Genomic DNA, 21,303 nt, shown 5'->3' with positions numbered 1-21,303 from the left:
GTTTGCACAGCCTGGCTTCTCTTCTGTCTTCTTTGCTGTGCACAGGAAAAAGGACCTGTGGTGGCGTCACTGCGCTCGTCACATGGTCTGTCACATGATCCATCACCATGGATTTTTCTCACACGCGTGCAAAATGCATTACAATGTTTTGCATTCGCATGGAAAAAAAATCGTGCATTTTCCCGGCTACGCACCCGCATCTTATCCGGGCCAAAAACATGACGCCCGTGTTCACAGCAAAGATGAAGACAGAAGAGAAGCCAAGCTGTGCGAACAAGTGGATTAAGGGGAGTTAAATTATTAGTTTTATTTTTTTAACCCCTTCAACCCTAGTGTACTATGCATTCTGTATTAAGAATGCTATTATTTTCCCTTATAACCATGTTATAAGGGAAAATAATAATTATCAGGTACCCATCCCAATAGTCTCCTAGCAACCATGCGTGAAAAATCGCACCACATCTGCACTTGCTTGCGATTTTCACGCAGCCACATTTACTTCTATGGGGCCTGCATTGCGTGAAAAACGCACAAAGAGTAGTTTGCTGCAATTTTCACACAACGCACAAGTGATGCCTGAAAATCAACGCTCGTGTGCACAGCCCCATAGAAATGAATGGGTCCGGATTCAGTGAGGTGAACGCATTGCACCCGCGCCGAAATCTCTCCCGTCTGAAAGAGGCCTAAGGGTTAATTTGCGATTATTTATATTGTTTAATACTATGTAACTGCATTTCGTATGTTTGGTGTGATATATGCCCTGTTCATTTGCACAGAACTGTGGAAAAAGGGTTAATGGACACAGACTTTTGGGGCTGGTAATTTTCCAGTCACCATAAGGTTTGAAGAAGAGTATATTTTGTAGGGAAAGGGTCAGATGTTGGTTGCCACCAAAAACAGAAAATGTCACTTTATATGGTATTAACTTTAGAATGCTTTTGCAATTTCAAATAATTTAGAGATTTTTTTTTTTTTTTACACTTTCAGGCAGATTAATCAAAACTGTTCAAAAGGAAAAATGACTTAGTTGCCCATAGCAACCAATAAGATTGATCCTTTTCTAAAGGTGCTCTGAAGAATAAAAGGTGGATCTGACTGGTTGCTATGGGCAACTAAGCCAGTTTCCCCATCATATTGTACTTTATGTTTGTATTGGTTTTTGTGGGCTGTAGTGATGTGTGAATTCAAGTGAAACAAATTGAATTCAATCAGAATTTCAGGAAAACTTAGATTCTGCGCAGCCAGCCAACAGCTAAAAACCACTAGCACATTGGCATTAATGGTAACGAACAAAGCAGCACTTAGAGGGTGTGGGTATGGCTAGAACAACAAGAAACTATTTATATTACATTTTAAGATTTAGCCACTTCCAGACACGGCCATTTACCCCCTTCCTGACCAGGCCTAATTTTGTAAATCTGACATGTGTCACTTTACGTATGTGGTAATAACTTTGTATCGCTTTTACTTATCCAAGACATTCAGAGATTGTACTTCATGTTAATGGCAAATTTAAGTCAATATGTTTAACCTTTATTTGTAAAAAAATAAAAAATAAATAAAAACATTAGCGAAATTTGGAAAAAAAAATCACTGTTTTCTGAATTTGAATCTCTCTGCTTTTAAGGCCTCATGCACACGACCGTTTTTTTGTTAAGGTCCGCAAAAACGTGGTCCATAGGTCCGTGACCGTTTTTTCGTCCGTGGGTCTTCCTTGATTTTTGGAGGATCCACGGACATGAAAAAGGAAAAAAAAAATCTAAGTCAAGTTTGCCATTGAAATGATAGGAAAAAACGGACACGGATCACAGATGCGGATGAATATCTTGTGTGCATCCGTGTTTTTTCACGGACCCATTGACTTGAATGGGTCCGTGAACCGTTGGCTGTGAAAAAAATAGGACAGGTCCTATTTTTTTCACGGCCAGGAAAAACGGATCACGGATGCAGCTGCCAAACGGTGCATTTTCCGATTTTTCCACGGACCCATTGAAAGTCGATGGGTCCGCGAACAAAAAAGGACATCGGCACAACGGCCACGGATGCACACAACGGTCGTGTGCATGAGGCCTTAGACAGATAGTGATGCTTCATAAAATATTCATTAATTAACATTCCCCATATATCTACTTTATGTGGGCATCATTTCAGTAATGTAATTTACATTTTTTAGGACGTTTCAAAGTTTAGAATTTTTGAAGCAATTTTTTCAATTTTTAAAAAAAATATCCAAAGTCAACTTTTTTAAGGACCAGTTCAATTCTGAAGTCACTTTCAAACCCCCCATAAATGACCCCATTGTAGAAACTACACCCCTCAAGTGACTCAAAACTGATTTTACAAACTTAATTAACCCTTTAGGGGTTTCGCAAGAATTTTGGCAGCTTTTCCATTTTAATAATTTTTTTCCTTTAACACATCGAGGGTTAACAAAAACGTAATATTTATTAACCTGATTCTGCGGTTTACACAAACACCCCACTTGTGGTCGTAAATTGATGTAAGGGGACATGGCAGGGCGAAGAAGAAAAGGAGTGCCATATGGTTTTTGGAAGGAAGATTTTGCTGAACTAGTTTTTAGACAACATGTCTCATTTGAAACCCCCCTGATGCACCCTTACAGTAGAAACTCCCAAAAAGTGACCCCATTTTGTAAACTAGGGGATAAGGTGCCACTTTTACTGGTACTATTTTGGGGTACATATGATTTTTTATTGCTTTATATTTTTGTATGGCAAGGTAACCAAAAAATTTCTGTTTTGGCATTGTTATTATTTTTTATAACATTCATCTGACAGGTTACATCAAGTGCTATTTTTATAGAGCAGGTTGTTACGGACGCAGTTATAGCAAATATGTCTACTTTCTTTGTTTGTTTCAGTTTTACATAATAAAGCATTTTTGAAACAAAATTATGTTTGTGTCTCCCTTTTCTGAACGCCACATTTTTTAAATTTTTCTGCTGATTGTCTTGTACAGGGACTCATTTTTGCAGGAAGAGTTGACATTTATTGGTACCATATTTGGGTACATATGATTTTTTCTGATCATTAATTATTATACTTATATGGCAAGGTGTCCAAAAAATTGGTTGTTTTAACACAGTTTTTATTTATTTATTTATTATTTATTTTTACAGCATTCACCTGAAGGGTTAGGTCATGTGACATTTTTATAGAGCAGATTGTTACAGGTGTGGCAATACATAATGTGTATACTTTTTCTTATTTATTGAAGTTTTACATAATACAATTTTTTAAACCCCAAAAAATGATGTTTTAGTGTCTCCATAGTCTGAGAGCCATAGCTTTTTTATTCTTTGACTAATTATTTTAGCTAGAATCTCATTTTTTGTGGGATGAGGTAAAGGTTTATTAATACTATTTTGGTGGTCATACGCCTTTTTGATCGCTTGGTGATGCACTATGTGATGTTAGATTACAAAAAAAAAATCTTTTTTGGCACTGTTTTTATTTTATTTTTTTGACGGGGTTGACCTGGGGGGTTAGGTCATATGATATTTTTATAGAGCATGTTGTTACGGATGCGGAATTAACTATTTATTTAAGTTTTACACAATAATAGCAGTTTTGAAGCAAAAAATAAATAAATACTATTTTAGTATCTCCATTGTCTGAGAGTCATAGTTTTTATTTTATTTTTTGACCGATTGTTTTAAGTAGGGTCTCAATTTTTGCAGGATGAGGTTACGGTTTATTGGTACTATTTTAGGGGGCATACGCCTTTTTGATCGCTTGGTGTTGCAATTTTTATGATGTAAGGTGACAAAAAAATAGCTTTTTTTGGCACTGTTTAAATTTTTATTTTTTTACGGTGTTCATTTAAGGGTGAAATTTTTATAGAGCAGGTTGTTACGGATGCGATGATACCTAATATGTATACTTTTTATTTATTTATTTCACTTTAACACAATAGCATTTTTGAAACAAAAATTATGTTTTAATGTCTCCATGTTCTGATTTTTTGCGGGATGAGGTGATGATTTTATTGGTATAATTTTGTGGGACATACTCCTTTTTGATCACTTGGTGTTGCACTTTTTGTGATGTAAGGTGACAAAAATTGAATTTTTTTTTTTTTTTTACACAGTCCTTATTTATGGTATTTATCGGACGGGGTGGTTCATGTGATATATTTATAGAGCTGGCCTTCACGGACGCGGCAATACCAAATATGTCTATTTTATTTTTTTCTATTTTTAATTTTTTTTATTACTTAATTGGGGAATTTTTATATTTTTATTTTTTACATGTGAATTTTTTTTATGAAAACACTTACAAGACCTCTGGGGGACATTTAACTTACTTTTATTTGTTTTTCACTATTGATTTCTCCTGTAACTGGGGCTCACATAGTAGCCCCAGTTACAGGTGAAATACACTCCCCAGAGAGGCTGTACAGCAGTATACAGTGCTGTACAGTCTCAGTGCAGGGCTGATCGAGGTCTGTGGAAGACCCGACAACTCCTGCATTCCCCCAGCCCCGGCGGTCACATGACGCTATGCGCTTCCTGATCTGTATACACAGCGCTCGTTGAGCACTGTGTATACAGCGATCTAGAAGGCAGGGACACCGAGGAATGGTCCCTGCTTACTCTCTGGGTTGCCCTGCTGTCACTGATAGTGGGCCCCCTGCTCGGCAGCTGCACAATTAGCAGCTAATCGTGCAGCTGCTAGTCAATAGTCAATGGGAGGCCGTGAAGTGGTTAAGGTGTAAAGGAAAAAAAAAAAAATTATAAAAAAAGTACAATGTTAAGAAAAAGTTTTACACTGGGAGCACAGCTGAAATATGATCTGGCCAGGTGATCAGGTGCCTTAGCCAGCCCCCTGCTTCCTCCTTCTAGTCATGTGACAGTGGCTGGCTAATTCATGATTATAATTTGAGGCAAGCTTCTTGTGGATATCCTTGAGATGGATAATAATCTTTCAAGTAGAATATTAACTTCCGATGAATTGAGTAAAGGATTGTTCTTTGTTCCAACCAACACCTTTAGACTGTTTGAATTGGTCAAGGACTTGAATTTATTTGTGCGCAAACTGAAATGGAAACAATTATTTGCCACACATGACAGATTGGAATGCGAAAATCTAGGTATTGAGAGTGACGATTTGGCAGATGTCCATATTCTGGCAGAATTGTGGGAAGAAGGCAATAGAGGGCTAGGTAAAGGCCCCGTTACCAATCTGAGACCTAGATCCCTGAAAAATCCACCAGTGGGAGATAACACTCCTATGGACATGTTTCTTAAGATGGTTGTACAGCAACTTGGTACCTTGGATGGGGAAAATTTAAGATTACACTCAACGGTAATCACTTTTCCAGCACCCTTGATAGACCGCCTCCATCCAGGACAGGAAACAGGAACTTTTGTGGAGAGCTCTTAAGGAGGAGCATGGCCCCAAGACCACCAGTTAATCGCGAGAACTTGTCCTAGAACACACTCTTACAGAAAAGATATCTTCTCCTCTCTTTAAAAAAAAAAAAAAAAGGAGGAGAAGATATCTTTTCTGTAAGAGTGTGTTCTAGGACAAGTACTCGTACTTTTTGACAGTCTGCATCTCATGTCTATTGTAGCCATGAAACACCCCCCAAAAAGATGTTTTAAAACTGACTGGATTGACTCCATTCTGAACTTTTTGTAAGAGAGAAATTGATTTAGATCTTTTAAGTTTATAATGGTTCTGAAGGTGCCACCTGGTTTGGGAACCAGAAAAAGGGAAGAGTAGAAACCCTTTCTCTGACTCTGGCACTGGAACCAGAACATTTTTTCATAACATATATATCTTAGGATATTTGTGATTTTGAATTTGTCTGGTGGGCGAGAGACAAACTCCAGGCAAAAACCTTCCTTTATGATGCTCAAAATCCAGAGGCTTGAGGAGATTTTCTCCCAAGCGTGAAGGAAATGAGTAAGTCTGCCGCCCACAGGAGAGAAACAGTCATTGCTGAGTGGGTTTAGAACCTGAGGAGGATTGGGAACCGAACAAGAAACCCTTGCCTTTCCTATTTTTATTGTCTGCTCTGAAATCTTTTTTGTCCTTTATAAAAATCCTTTTTGTTCCTTCGAAAAAAAACGCTGTTTTTTGGGGGGTCTGGAGACAGGGAAACCTTTTTTATTGTCTGAAGCCTTATCTAAAAGGTAATCTAAAACAGAACCAAAAAGATAATCGCCCTGACAAGGAATGGCGCAAAGTTTATTTTTTGATCCAGTGTCTCCAGACCACCCTTTGAGCCAAATAGCTCTCCCAGCTGAATTAGAGAGTGCGGCTGACCTAGCATTCAATTTCAACGCGTCAGCTGAGGCGTCAGAAATGAAATCCACCGCTTTAAGGATTGTGGGAAAAACGGTTAGTAAATGATCTCGCAGAGTTTTATTTTGAATGTGAGATTCTAATTCCTGTAGCCATAAAGGCTTGAGCTGAGGTCTCCCAGACTTTTTTTAGGTAAACATTCGCTCGCCTATCCATAGGGTCCTTAAGAGTGACAAGGTCCTCAACAGTAAGGCCGACTTCTTTGAAATTTTAGCAACAGGTGCATCCAACTTAGGAGGCCTGTCCCAATTAACAGAGTCTGCCTCAAAAGGATACTTCCTTTACATTTTTAGGGACAACTAATTTTTTATCAGTTTTTTTTCCATTCTTTTTGTATCAAGAATTTTATGTTTTCATTCACGGGAAAAACTCTGGATTTTCTCTGATATAGGTCGCCAAACATAATATCCTGAATGGATTTCGGATCTCTGGATTCATCAACCTTCATCGTAGCACGGATTGCTTTTAATAAAGCTTCCGTATCATCCGGGGAAAAAAGTGGCCTGCCGGGGGATTCTTCGTCCTGCGATGAGTCTGAACCATCTAGGATCTCCCCTAACTCACATTCTTCCTAGGAATCTGAATCTGACATTAATTAGCCCGAGATTACGGTAGGGAGGCTCTTTTTGAAAATTTTCAAGGAATCAGAAACTTCCGACTTCACCATATCTTTAATATTCTGAAGTAGGGATGGGGACTCTTTTTCCACTACTTTTTCAACACAATGTTGACATAATTTTGGCCAAGAGGGCGCAAGCTTCTTTTTACACACAGCACATTCTTTCCCTCTGGTCTTTGAGACCGCCTTTCTAGGCCCCTCTTTTGTCTAAAAATTAAGACAAAGAGATAGAACGCTTAGCATGACCAATAAAAAAGGATGGGGAATGATCCCCCTTACCCCACCAGGAGTACAGGTCTGATCTCATGACCCTCCTGCGGTTCAGCACGCTGGGCACTTTCATCCTCCATGGCACTGTAGGATAGAGTGTTGTCCAGAAGGAAATCCAGATTCTCAGTAGGCTGGCTGGACTGCTTCTGACCTCCTGTGGGAAAGACATCCCTCGGTCGGGTCCTTGCTGGAGCTAGCTGCGACCTTTAGTAGGGATTTTACTTCCTACTTCCGGAACGCACATTGCGTGCGTTCCAAACACCGGAAGTCACAGAGCGTACCTCCGGTTCTCACCTGTCCCGCGAGACTTCAGCCCTCTCAGATGCCTAGATGGAAGAGGGAGGCCCCGGACTGCCTGAACACTGCCAGGAAGCACCGGCGTGTCTGTCGCACCTCCCAGTGTGGCCAAGACTGCAGCCTAGCAGCAGCGTGGAATGAACCAGGACCCCAGAAGCGAGCACCAGACTTTCTTCAGCGGCTCCTAGAGGAGACTTACGCCGAATCAGGTAGCCCCTCCACAGAACAAACCCAGGGGCCCTACAGTCTAAAAAATTCTGCTCTCCACGGGACCGTCCTATGTCTAGGACAGGAAACAGGAACTTGGGCCATGGTGGCCTTGGGGCCATGCTCCTCCTTAAGAGCTCTCCACGAAAGTTCCTGTTTCCTGTCCTGGATGGAGGCGGTCTCTCAAGGGTGCCATCATGGGCGTAAGGGAAAATTTGAGCATAACAAACGAATTCTATCCGTCTATTGTGATCAAACCTTCAGACAAAAGGTGGCAATATCGTCATAATGGACTGTGATCAATAAACAAGTATGTGTCTCAGTATTATTAATGATCGCAAATGTTACTCCATCTTACCCACCAATCCTCTGATGTTAGACAAGAAAGGGTTGAATGAAATACTTCTACAAGCCCTGCCATCTAGACTTATCAGTAAAACGGAGATGACATTTTTGCTACCTCCACAATCAACAATGGCATGCTTTTATGGCCTACCAAAGATCCATAAAGGCCCGAAGCCTCTAAAGGGGAGGCCGATAGTCTTGGGTACTAACAGTTTGACAAATTCGATCAGTACCTATGTAGACCAAATTTTGCAGCCCTTCGTGACTTGACCATCTTACGTCCGTGATTCCATGGAGGTCATCAAAAGAGTTGATGGACTTCAGGTTGATACGAATGTATGGTTGGCAAGTTTGGTTGTGGAGGCACTGTACGATTCCACATGATAAAGGGTGCATGATTGTCGCCTCCTTTTTACAACAAAGGGGCATTCATCTGTGGCCCCAAAATAAATTTGTAATGAAGTTGATAAATTTTATTTTGAATCACAATAACTTCATATTTAATAAGAAAATGTACCACCAAGTGAAGGGCGTGGTGATGGGGAGCCCATGTGCCTCCACATACGCAAAGCTTTACTTGGGTGGTTGGGAACGTGATGTGGTGTTCAGGGAGGACATGACTGAATTTGCGTCATCAATTATATTATGGTTGAGGTACATTAATGATGTACTGATTCTGTGGAAAGGGGACAAAAATATGTTTGATCGATTTGTCCAACACCTCAATAATAATGATTGGGGTCTCTACTTTACATCTGAGATCCACAATTACACCATCACGTTTCTGAACCTTACTGTGTACAAAGACTATAGTGGGCACATTGGCACTAGGCTTTTTTGTGAAAAGATAGCAACTAACAGTTTGCTTGATTGGCACAGTTGTAACACACTGGCCCTCAAACGTGGTATTCTTAAAGGGCAATACTTGCGTCTTTGCTGTAATTGCACCAGTATGCATGGTTTTCATGCTGGTGCAAATGAGCTTAGACAGCAATTTTTGCACCGTGGGTATCCCTCCTCAGTATTAAGTCAAGCATATCAACATGCCCTAGGGTGTGACAGGGAATCCCTTTTGATCCCCCGCAATAGGTCCTCAGAATCAGAACATATTTGGATCATTGGAGAATTTGATGATGCTCACAATCAAGTGAATGAGATCATATCTCGCTGTTGGGGAATCCTTTAAGCTGACCCGGATGTTGGGCACTTAGTGGGGAATACACCATCTATCACATATCGACGCGGTAGGAATATCAAGGATCGATTGGTCCACAGCTTCTATGAATCTCCCTCGCAAAAGTCCAATTTGTTGAGAATTTCGATGTGAGGTACCCATTGTTGTAGAGGGTGCATCGCATGTGAAGCAATCAAAAAAAGTAGTACCTTTCAATGTACACATACTAGCCTAATTTATGACATCAGGACTTTCATCAACTGTAGGACTACAGAATTGGTGTATTTGGCCACGTGTATTTGTGGCATACAGTACGTGGGAAAGACTCGAAGGGAATTCAGGAGAAGAATTGGGGAGCAGCTCAAAGATGTCCGGAATGAAGCAGACATGCCTCTAGCCTATCATGTGGTAGAAAGCCATCAAGGGGACCTGGGAGCGATTAGGTTTCAGGGCATTGAGGTAGTAAGACCATCCCCAAGAGAGATAATTTTGATCAACATCTCCTTAGAAAGGAAGCGAAATGGATATTTCATTTAACAAAAAACAGTGCTTCCAATTGGTTTAAATGAGCATATAATTTGCATGTTTTTTGTAAATATGGATTGCCATCAAGGTATTTACATCTAGGGGGTCCTTCATGAAAGTTGGGTTTATTAAATATATTGACTAACCCCCCCCCCCCCCCCACACACACACACACACACACACTCTTCACTTAAGCTGTTAGCACAGTCCTTTTGTCTTTAGATGAGCAGTTAGCGGCATCAAACCTCATAAATCCTGACTGAGCACAAATGATACTTGGCTGACGGCAGCTGCGTCTACATGCAGCAAGAGTGGCATCTGTAGCTGTTGAATTTGATACAGAAAACATTTAGTTTTGTATCTCTTGGCAACATTGTATTCAGTCAGGTTATTTGTAATCAGTTCACAACATTTGTCTTTGTATTCTCTATCAAATAAAGTCAATGCTGTGACACATGAAAAGTGGTGCAGACCATAATAACCCTAGGTTGTGGGGATATTGAATCAGACTAATGAAGTGATTTTTTTTGGGCTCCATAACTTGATTTCAGTACTGCACTATTAACTAGTATTAGATGAAATGTTTGGTATACTCTCTTTCACATAAAAAAAAAAAGAATTATCAATAAAGATTTTTGTTTTATTTTAGAGTCATAACTTTGATGTAAAAAGTGGATAATACGTGTGGCCAACAAAGTTTTCAGGATATTACTGCCAATTCAGACATACCAAACATAAATATGACGCATTCATTCTTTACACCGATATGTAATTTGGTTTGCAGAGGCTGAAAATCTTACTGTTTGTAAACAAAAGATGTGCCTACATTCCCTGATCATAATACCATAAGTTATGTATTATAGAACATGAACTGATGACAAGGATTCTTTAGTTTTAAATATTGATAACTTTTTTTGTCCTGTGCAGAGATTTTAGACTGTATCCACGCCTTGTGGACAGTAAAGCCGGAATTTCCAGGTGACTCTCCAATCGCAGCCAGATGACAATTACCGATTTCATTACAGGAGGGCCTTGCTGGAAATTTGATTCAAATCCTTTGTAAAGGAATTCTACAATTGAAATGTGGCTCATGCATGATACACTTTGATTCATAACTGTTTATACACATACAACATACTCATAGGATGATTTATAACACCCATCATAGTGACCCAGTAGTAATAATGCCCTCCTATAGAGGCCCAATAATGTGCTCCCCCAAAGTGGCAAAGTAAAATAATAAAAATCAAATACTCACTTCACTCCCATTCTATGCCGCTGTCTGTGATGCGGTGCAGGACACAGGACTCTACCAGCCTTTTTCCTGCCTGTGCCCAAAATAAGGCAGTCAATGATGATGTCATCATGCCGCATGTGCAGTTCTTTCATAGGCTTTAATCTCAGTGGCCTATAAGAGTGAATGGCAGGCCAGGGAGACATTAGCTCCTGTGCCTGCCACAGTATTCTATTGTATCACCATCCTGAGGAGTGGCTCCACTCCCGAGTGACCATTTAACCTCTTTGTGCACCGTGTGGTACATGTAAGGCATTGGCTTGGAATGAGATCAGGAGTGGAGCTATTGCAATCTGCAGTGGGAGACTGCTATGATAGTTATAGGAGATTATATGAGATTTTAACTGCGGAGCATTTTAACTGCTTAGATGCCACGATCAATAGCAACCACAACATCCAGCAACTCATAATTAGGTCATGACAGCCAGAGGCCTAATTCAAGATCTGCCATCTGCAGAAGCCAACCCAGAGGCAGAGTCTAATAGGCTAGCTTTCAATGTAATACTGATACAAGCTTATTTATAAGTCATTGAAACATGGAAGTGTACTGTTTGTATTCTTCATTAACAGCAAACATATCCATAGATTTTTTAGTGGTTTTATTAACAAACTTGTTTTTCTACCGACTGTGGGTCAATGAAAAAGCAGCGAAGACATTTACTACTGTGGCTCATTTTGCACACCAAACACGCCCAAAAATAGGTTCAGTGGTCACAAGTTTGTCATGAACACATCATGGCTGAGGTCATTGACTGGCAGTGGTGACAATGTACTAGTAGATGGCACGTCATCATTCGTTCCATCGAGAACTGGAAGCAGCAGAGTCGGGAGCTGCAGTACAATGTTCATTTTAGGACATGGTCAAATATCATAGTCAAGTATCAGAATAAGGTCAGTGTGAGAAAAATAAAAATACTATCAGACACCTGACTTTGATATCTCATTCTGACATCTGAGTTTGACTTTCATGTCTGACTTTCTTCACAGGTCAGGGTCAAAGTCAGAATAAGTTATAGATTCACTATTTATTTGTATGCTAAATCACACGGCCAAAGACATCCATAGCTGACTATAGCATTATGATATGTGCAGTTGTAAAAATAGGCATTTTACTTCTCCGAAATGCTGATGAAATCATGGTCATTTCACTTATTTGCCAGAGCTGATAAAGCTGTAGAAGAGCCTCTAGCTCAATGGTAAGATTGCTGCCTTGCAAATAGAAGGTTTTTGGATTCAAGACCCAATAGAAACTTTAATAACAAAAATGTATTAACCCTAGCTTGGAGACAAATTGAAATGATGTTTGACTTTGATGTCTGACTTTCCTCACTGGTCAGCATCAACATGAGCTGTAGAGTTACTGTGTATTTGTCTGCTAAATCCCATAGCCAAAGAAAATCCCCAACTTCTTAGAGCTGAGCCTATAGCTTGATGGTAAGGATTTAGTTTACAAACCAGTAGCTTTTAGGTTCAAGACCTTGATGTCTGACTTTCCTCACTGCTCAGCATCAGAGTCAAAATGAGTTTTTTTAATTACTGTGTATATGTATGCTAAATCACAGGAGGAGAGACAGCAGACAGCATTTGCACACTGCACGCACCGTCTCCTCATACTGTTGGTCGTCAGGGAAGCCGGGTGTCGTATTCCCACCGATCTGATATTGATGACCTATCCTGAGGATAGGTCATCAACATAGGAGAGCCCGGAGAACCCCTTTAAGTGATAGGCTCAGCTCTAAGCAGGATTTTCTTTCACTACGTGATACGGCAGACAAATACACAGTAATTCTAAAAATCATTTTGACTCTGATGCTGACCAGTGAGACAGACATCAAAGTCAAACATCATTCAATTTGTATCCTAGCTAGGGTTTAAAAATACATTTTTGTAATTAATATTTTTATTAGGTCTGGCAAATAAATAAAATGACCATGTTTTCATCAGCATTTCAGAGAAGTAAATTGCCTATTATTACAACTGCACATATAGAGCTATAGGTAGTTATGGACTTTATTTGTAAATGCTAAATCACACAGCCAAAGAAACCATATCATAGAGGTTTAATTATAGTTTAATAAACTAACATTGATTGAAAGGTAAAAACAAAACTACCTTGGAAAGCAGTAACTGTAAGAAAAATAGTACAGATGCAGCTGACCTAAATTTGATGGTTAACGCATTAAGCAAAGAATGGCAAGAAAATGTTAACTGGCTTTTGCCACAGGATAAGGCCTCATGCACACGATCTGCAAAAAAATGGATCCACCAAAAATACGGATGACATCTGTCTGCATTCCGTATTTTGTGGAACAGAACAGCTGGCTCTTCATAGAACAGTGCTATGCTTGTCTGTAATGCGGACAATAATAGGAGATGTTCTATTTTCTTGCAGGACGGAAATGGAATGCACACGGAGTACCTTCCGTTTATTTTGCGGACCCATTGAAATGAATGGTTCTGTATATGGTCCGCAAAAGAATAAAAATAAAGGAACGGACACGGAAAGAAAATACGTTCGTGTGCATGAGCCCTAACTGAGATAACATGGTGACGTGTATTATCAAAGTCAATTTTAGCTCAGCTACATCTGCATAAAAACAGTCTGATGCAATATTCAAGATTCCTGAGCCATTATAAAAAGCAACCTAGAGTACTGGACTGATGTTCCCTACTTTGCATGTTCACATTCTATAATATCATATAGAAAAAGGTACTATTGCGCTGCCAATCTTCTACAATCACTATGTCTGGAGTTGCCCTCGGAGTGATCCCACGGGCCGCTGCTGGGTTCTGAACGTGAGTCCTGCCTAGACTACACAATATTAATAAGATAGGAAGCACCGATGTATTAGGATCCCGCCCTATGTCCCAGACATATGCCTGAAATGTATGTGCTGATAAGACTAGTTGATCAATGTGTAAGGCTCCATTCACACGTCCGCAATGTGTTTTGCGGATACACAGAGCCACTGATCCGCAAAACACGGAAAGCGGCAATGTGCGTTCCGCATTTTGTGGACCGCACATTGCCGGCACTAATAGCATAGGACATGTTCTATTCTTGTCCGCGTTTCAAAACACTCGTGTTTGTTCGTCAGGGATAGGTACGCATGTCAATTCTCCTCCATATATCAATGTTCTGTTCTCATAGTTTCTATTGCTCAGATTAGAGGCTCACTATTAACTCTTAGATTGCCGTCCTGTCTAATATGTTGCACTTCAATAGCCCTACATACTAAGTTGGTTTCATTAAAGATGTTTGTATAATAATTGTTGTTTTATTAGTAAAATGATGTGGGTAGTAATTTTTACCAAGATCCTTTAATCATAAAAGGCAAATAGTTCAATCTCTTTGTTTAAACCCCTTGGTGATAGGCAATTAAGTCTATATATCCATTTGTTTTCACACCGGGACATTTTTTTATAAAATCCCCGCCTCTCATATCTTTAAGTTGATGCCCCCAAATACTGAACCCTCAAAATGTCCCTTATGATTTTTTGTGTAGTAGTGACGGGATAAGGGGTGGCCATCATATTTTTTCTGTATATTTTTAATATGTTCTCCTATCCTGATTTTTAGTGCCCTTTTGGTACAGCCTATATATATTTTATAACATGGACATTTTATGAAATAAATTACTCCTTTTGTAGTACGCTACATGTAATTTTATCCTAAATAGTATAGGATTCCTGTCCATCCCCTATTTCTCCTATCCTTTTGGTATTTTTTACTTTCCAACAATTGTTGCACATTTTGCAGGGGGAAAAAAACCTACTGTCTCCATGCCCTTTTCTTTCTCCTTATTATTTTGATTTTGACTGCTGCCAATGGAAGGTGCTACTATATTGGCTAAATTGCGTGCTTTTGAAAACAAGGGTTGGACACAGAAAAATTCTCTCCTATTGACTCTGCTTTCTGTACCTGGATTTTATACTGAATTTTCAATAAAGAAGCCTTGGATTACCACAAGTACAAGCTGGACAAAATCTCTTTTCCTCTATACTCTCCTATTGCCTTATCTTGTTTCAGTATGTCCCAATGTTTTTTGACAATACGTTTAAAAACTCCCTCTTTCTCACTGTATTGAGTAATTATGGGAATTTTTAATGTTTTAAGGGTCCTTTATCTTTTTTATTATTGTTATCCACCACCTCTATTTCCTCTTGTTTGGTCTGTATTAAGAGATTACGATCCATTTTCTTTACGTTTTCCTTAATTTGCTCTAAATTATTTATTGCATATCCTTTTTCTTAAAATTTGTGTGCATTAATGTTGACTCTTCAATAAAGTGCTGCAGTTACGCCGCAATCTGATGTACTGACTGCGAGGAATGTTAGATAACCAAATGGCAGCTATCTAGTGGAATAAAACTATTAGTGTTCGTGGGTTTCTGGTATGACAGTACAGATCTGGCCATCCTGAATAAAGATGATCAGATCTAAAAAATGTATTTGCTGCTTACTGTAGTTTGGGGTAAATTGTAAATAAAAATCATTTTTATTAATATCCATAAAAAAAAAAAAAATCTTCAAGCTTGCCTCATTTCCCTTCCAGATAAAAATGACTCTGATAACTCTCTTCCAGAGGACAAGGTTCGCACCGAGGATGCCTTGGGGGTAGATGGCGGTCTCTTCCCACCTACTCATATATAGATTAGCGAAACCTGGTGCGAACTGAGTCCCCATCGCGGTCCCCCACGTCTGTAAGTAAACATCACTGTCATATTTTTAAAAAATTGTGAGTTAAAATAAACATAATACAATCCCCGATAAAATCTACTTGATCTATAGGTATCTTCTCGTCTTTATTTAAGAAGTGTGTAGCGGCTTCTCTTCCCTTATTCTCTATTATTGTATATAGAGACGTGACCTCCATAGTGCCTAAAAAGCAGTTATCCTCCCATTTTATTCCATTTAATAGTTATAAAATATGTCTAGTATCTTTAAGATACGCCGGGGTCTGCTGGACGCAATCCTGTAATAGGACGTCAACATATTTTGATAAATTTACGGTTAAGCTATCAATTCCTGATATAATCGGTCTGTCCGGGGGATTGATCTTACATTTGTGTACTTTAGGGAGATAGTAAAATATTGGCATCCTAGGATTAATGTTATTAATAAAAACAGCTTCTTTGAAAATATACCCTTTTCTTTCCCCTTTTTAATTAATTTATTCATTGCTTTTGTGTATTGCTCCGTGGGGTCATAAAATAGTTTGTATGTTTTCTCATCTGTTAATAAACGTAAGGACTCTTTATGATAAGATTCTTGAGCCAAGATAACAGATCCCCCCCCCCCCCCCCTTTGTCCGCTGGTCTGATAATTATGCTATTATTTATTTGTAGGGTTTTAATGGCCCTCTTTTCTTCCTATGTTAAGTTTTGTTTGCGTCTTCCCCTGTTTGGGTTAATTTTCCTCAGGTCTCTAAATACCAAGGTTTGAAAGGTATGAAATGACTCTGGGTATTCGCTCTGCGGATTGAAGTTGGATCGGGGTTTAAGATTTGTCTGTTTATACTGACATAATTTATCAGTGACCTTTTGTACTGTCTGCATCTCATCATTTTTATATTTCATGGTGTTATTATAATGTTTGTTTTTATGTATGTATGTTGCACTGGAACTATCTCCTTGTTTTATAAAATGTTTTTTTAAGGCTAAGTTTTGCAATCATTTTTTATTGGCAATAAATGCATTAAATGGGCAAAATTTTGCTGAGGGGGCGAATTTTAAGCCTTTATGTAACAAATCTAGTTCCTTTTTTTTTTTTTTACAGTGTATGTACTTAGATTATATGTCCCTTAATAATAGCATTTTGTTTTTCTTTTTCCTTTTTCTTTATTAATCCTCTCCCCCTCTTTCCTCTCTTTGTTGCTTTCTTGACGATTTTGCCTGAAAAACCCTTCCTTAGTTTTTTTTTGTTATTTTTATTATCTAGTCTAGATTGATTGGTTGTTGTATATTTTGGGCTAATTTCTTTTCTATTATTATCCCTTTGAACAATGGTGCTATAACTGTCTCTTTTCTTATCAGTCATATTTTCCGTTCTGAGTTTATCGGAATTATTATTTTTGTTATCATTTATGTTCACCTGTTCGATCATGGTATCTGTTCTAGTTTCTGTTCTTATCTCCTTCCTCAGTAAGTGAATGTAATATTTCATATCTGTTGAACATCTGTGTGGGATCATTGATGTCCCTTCTACATATAGTAATTTCTGGTGTTAGCAGTATTGGTACAATCCCGCTTAATTGCCCCGCTGCTTCAATTTCCTCCTCTATGGTGGTATTATGAATATTGTAATCTTCCTCACAATCAGGAAAATTGTCTTCCTCACAATCAGTCTCATCTATTGTATTAAGGCAGAAGTAGTTTGGTTCACCCTCACTATTTGTTTTATCTCTCATATTTATTGCTGGTACCGCATCTCTTTCAAATTTGTGTTGCTTTTTCATTATAATTTACTCTTCTTTTATTCTAATGCGTGTTTTTATAGATTTAGAAAGTTTAGTCAGTTCAGGGTGATCTCTGAATGGTTTTAATGGTTCAAAAAGTTGTGCGATTTCCCGAATAATTATAGTGAGGGTGTTGAGAGGGGAGTAAGCGAAAAAAAGAGGACTTTTAACAACAAAGGACAGAGGCACAGAACTCAAGGAAAGAACATTGCCGGAGAAGACACAGACATTGGAAACATTGTTGCAGCACCACACTTCAGGTGAGATTGCTGCACAGTTAGTGTTACACCTTGATCAATTAGTCTTATCAGCACATACATTTCAGGCATATGTCTGGGACATAGCGCGGGATCCTAATACATCGGTGCTTCTTATTTTCACATTCTAGACTACTCATATATACACACTTGGTCTATTAGAAAGCAGAAAACCAAAGCTTGGGTCCAGTATGTAAAGGTCAATATCAAAACTATGGTGTGAAGTTATTATGAAGTTAAGTACTTTGTATATCTTATAAATAACCAGGAATATAATAAATTAGTGTCCTTTAATTGATGAAAAAAAAGGTAAAACACATATCAACAAAAAGGATTAGAAAAATGTTTCAGTTTGTCTGGCCTATAAGTCTCCTCACACTGATTAAGGTGCTCTCTCCCTAAGGAGAGTTAGTTCCCCCCTTTTCAGTGTGTCTTAACCCCTTAGTGACCAAGCCTGTTTGGGCCTTTATGACCAAGCGTTTTTCTTCCTTTTTTCATGGTCTCGTTCCAAGAGCTATAACTTTTTTATTTTTTCGTCTATATAGCTTTACGAGGGCTTGTTTTTTACGGGACAAGTTGTAGTTTTTAATGGCACCATTTTGGAGTACACATAACTTTCTGATTAACTTTTATTAACTCTTTCTGGGAGGAAGATGGGAGAAAATAGCAATACTGCCACTGCGTTTTTACATTATAAATTTTACGGCGTTCTTTTTTCGGTACAAATAACATAATATCTTTATTCTCTGGGTCAGTACGATTACAGTGATACTAAATACTTATAATTTTTTTAACGTTTTACAAAATTTTTTTCCAATAAAACCCCTTTTATTAAGCAAAAAAATGATTTTGCATTGCCACTTCACAAGACCCATAACTTTTTTTTTCTTTTTCTATGGAGTTGTGTGAGGGCTTTATTTTTGAGGGACAACTTGTATTTTTCATTGGTATCATTTTGGAGTAAATAGCGCTTTTTGATCGCTTGTTATTACATTTTTTTCGGTGGAAACTAAGAATAAATTAGAAATTCTGTCTTTTTTTTATTTTATTTTTTTACGGCGTTCACCATAGGGGATAATTTATGTAATATTTATGTAGTCTGGGTCGTTACGGACGCGGCAATACCAAACATATGGGGGATATTTTCTTTTTGCAATTTTTTTCATTGAAAAGTGTATTTTCAATGAAAAAAAAAGCATATTTTTTATTTTATGGAATTTTTTTATTTAATAAATGTTTATTTTTGTAAAAAAAATGTTACTACTTAAAAGTCCCACAAGGGGACTATAATATACAGTATTTTGATTGCTTTTAAAATGTAATGCATTATCTCTATAAGGCATTACATTTCAATAGCAATGCTATTCAAACCTTGACCAGCAGGCTGCGCCAGAGAGGCACAGCCTGCTGGAGATAACTACAGACAGACTCGGGGCCCTGATCGGAAGCAAGGTAAGCTTCCCAACACATCAGCACCCCGCGATCTTATTTTCGGGGTGCTGATGGGAGACAGAGGGAGTCCGCTCCCTCTGTCACCACTTTACATGCAGCGGGCGCCATTGCGCCCGGCATGTAAAGGGTTAAACAGCCCGGATCGGCACTCCTGCCGGTCCGGGCTGTTAGAGCAGGGTCCCGGCTCTCATGTGAGAGCCGGGTCCGCGCTCCCCACTGCACGGGGGAGCCGTGCAGCGCTTAGACCGGGCCGCCATAAAAACGCGGCGGCACAGCCTAAGGCCCCTTAGTGACCGCCGTAAAAACACGTATGGGTGGTCACTAAGGGGTTAAATGAACTTGTCCGCAGAAGGAGATGCCGACTGAGTGCAAGGGTGAATGCATGAAGAAGCCGGCACACTGAAACGAACCCGCAAGCAAAATTTTTTTTTATCACGTAAAGAACAGTCTTTTAATATATTTCTGGTAATATATAATATATATATGGATTACATGGACAGTTGAAGTACGAATAATCCCAATAAAGACTAGCCACTAATAATCTTCTATTAAGAGACTTTGTCACTTTATTTATCAAACATTGCACATTGTTAAATTTGGGGAGAAGATATGTATGTCTACAGAATTCTAGGCCACCGTGGAAGGCATTAACCCCTCCACTACATTAGACCACTAGAGAAGCTCAAGTTCACGCCCTCCAATATCTTGAGGGTGCTGGCACACAGTGCAGTTCTGACATGCATTCAGGATGCAGTTTTTAATTTAGGCCTCCTGCGCACAACTGTAGGTGTCCCGTTGGCGTATTGCAGATCCGCCATACACGGGCACCGTTTCGTGTGCATTCCACATCACGAATGCGGACCCATTGACTTGCGTGCTTCCCATTGAGTTCTTCCGTGGGGTTTTGTTCCATACTTTCGTTCTGCAAAAAGATAAAACTTGCTCTATCTTTTTGCGGAACGAATGGATACAGACCCATTCAATTTGAATGGGTCTGGATCCGTCCCGGTGGCCGCAAATTGCGGTCCCCAATGCTTGGAACAGAAAGAATACGTTTGTGTGCAGGAGGCCTCAGTCAGTTTAGAAGCCTCATTAAACCCTGGTATTCTGCATAGTGGGAGTGATTAAATTAATTTCAGCCAGCTATACTAGAAAACTGCATCCCAACTGCGTGTCAGAACTGCCCTGTGTAGCACCCTAAGGCTATATTACACTGGCCCGATGGTTGGCCAGATCATGGATAACGAGAGCTCATAGCTACTCTCATTAGCGATGATCTGGCTCTGTAATACAGCCCTAAAAGTGCTGCCAATTACCTGATGAATGAGCATCTGGCAATCAAGATGTTTAAGCATGCTTAAAAATCATTGTTTGGCAGCGGCAGATTGAGATGTCTAATCACGATCTGCTGCTGGCAAACAATGATTCAGTATAGGGACGAGCGATTGCATTAATGTTTTCTTCTCCCCCTACTGTGGAGATGATCACTGCAGGTGATAGCAGTGCTCTCTTCCAGTAATGAGTAGGTGATTGACAGGAAGGAAAGTTTCCTTCCCAACAATTGCCTACAAAATCGATTAATGTAATACAGCCCTTAGATAATCAGGAATGCTGACTTTGATCTTGCCACTAGCCTAGACTACCTGAAATGAAGTCTTCTCAACAATAGAATCTATTATACTATACTATATAGATGTGTAGAAAATTTACCGACCTTGTTAACGTTTCATTCCAAGTGTAATTTTTCTCCTCTCCAAACAAACAGATGCAAAAAAAATATATAGATTGTAATTCCAATGAAACCTTCAATCCCTCTCTGCACTTCTGCTGAAAATGTAATGTTTGTAACTATTGGAACAGTTTAAACCCTTGTTTGTGCAGGATTTAAATTTCTGATTTGTATTTGTTCCTGAGTAATACCTCGGGGTAATGACTATCTTCCCACACTACATGAAGAAGCTCTGCATATATTAAACTATTGCTATTTTATTCTTAACCCCATAAGGACATGACTTAAGGACCAGCGCTGTACATGTACAGCGGGCTGATCGAGCGGGTGCAGGAGCTGCGCCGG

The 21,303-nt window shown here is 39.1% G+C and overlaps 1 protein-coding gene across 4 annotated transcripts in view; it reads right to left on the bottom strand.

The window, feature by feature from the left end:
- Positions 1–21,048, bottom strand: part of LOC122939628 (ATP-dependent translocase ABCB1-like) — a 902,460-nt gene extending 881,412 nt beyond the window's left edge. For all 4 annotated transcript variants that reach the window (XM_044295741.1, XM_044295743.1, XM_044295745.1 and 1 more), the window contains exon 1: positions 20,944–21,048. The gene's annotated coding sequence lies outside the window, so the exon portion shown is untranslated. The remainder of the gene's footprint in view (positions 1–20,943) is intronic.
- Positions 21,049–21,303: the final 255 nt, after the last annotated feature.

The sequence above is a fragment of the Bufo gargarizans genome, chromosome 5, assembly GCF_014858855.1.
Source record: "Bufo gargarizans isolate SCDJY-AF-19 chromosome 5, ASM1485885v1, whole genome shotgun sequence".
NCBI classification, from domain to species: Eukaryota; Metazoa; Chordata; class Amphibia; order Anura; family Bufonidae; genus Bufo; species Bufo gargarizans.
The sequence above is the reverse complement of the archived record's forward strand: the minus strand, read 5'-3'. Positions and strand labels throughout refer to the sequence as shown.